This window comes from Oncorhynchus gorbuscha, linkage group LG18, assembly GCF_021184085.1.
Source record: "Oncorhynchus gorbuscha isolate QuinsamMale2020 ecotype Even-year linkage group LG18, OgorEven_v1.0, whole genome shotgun sequence".
Taxonomy (NCBI): Eukaryota; Metazoa; Chordata; class Actinopteri; order Salmoniformes; family Salmonidae; genus Oncorhynchus; species Oncorhynchus gorbuscha.
The window spans coordinates 19,723,192-19,724,055 of NC_060190.1; the positions used below are offsets into that span (position 1 = coordinate 19,723,192).

General features: G+C 41.9%; 1 long non-coding RNA gene across 1 annotated transcript; it reads right to left on the reverse strand.

The window, feature by feature from the left end:
• Positions 1-628, reverse strand: LOC124002644. Its single transcript, XR_006833091.1, has 3 exons — positions 473-628; positions 185-275; positions 1-91 (listed from the first exon to the last, which is right to left on the reverse strand). It is a non-coding gene; the product is annotated as an uncharacterized LOC124002644 (long non-coding RNA).
• Positions 629-864: the final 236 nt, after the last annotated feature.

An 864-nucleotide genomic window follows, 5' to 3' on the forward strand; every position in this document is an offset into this window, starting at 1 on the left:
CATGTAGATAGCTATATGTACATACGTTGTGCTTCATCTTCTGCAATGGCATTCACAAGTCCATTCTCCAACTTCTCCATGGCACTATCCTCTTGGGTAAGATTTGTCATCATATCAAATTATTTCAGATCAAAACCAGGAGTAATAGTACACACTCACACACACATGCACACAATAGACATACCTTCCTTAGCGTTATCTTCATTAAGGGAGCTTGCTAACAGGACACCCACTAGAGCGAACAGCAGTAACATACTCTGGATCTTCATCCTTTACTGAACCACATAGAGCATGGCATTTTAAAACACACACTGATCATCATCCTCTAGAAAATGAGATAAACCGTGTTGTTAGCATGTCACATTATACAGTTGTCCACCAATCTACTCTTATTTGCAACAACCAGTCCAGCCATACACACCTGTCCACACCTATATACATCTGAGAATGTGCTCAGCGAAAGCAAACTTACCTCTGATAGTTGGAATATGCTGACTGATTGATACCTGGTTGTCTTGATGTCTTCTGGACCTCAGTAGAAGACGAGTGTCTCTCTGCCCCTTGCAGTCCTGTCTTATACTCTTTCTGCCCCACCTCTTACAGTTGAATAACAAACAGACACTACAGCCGTGACAATAACCACAGTTACACACCCTGGAGTGTATTCCCTCCCTCCAGGCAAAAATAGGCTGAATCAACATTAGGGTTTCCTTGTAACTTAACTGACTTATTCGATGTAATCATGTTGCATCAAAATGGCTATTTGGATAGATTTGCAAAAAGTGAGTTCTCTTATTTTTTTATTTTACCCCCTTGTCTCATCGCTGCAATACAACACTCCAATGGGCCTGGGAGGCGGAGGGC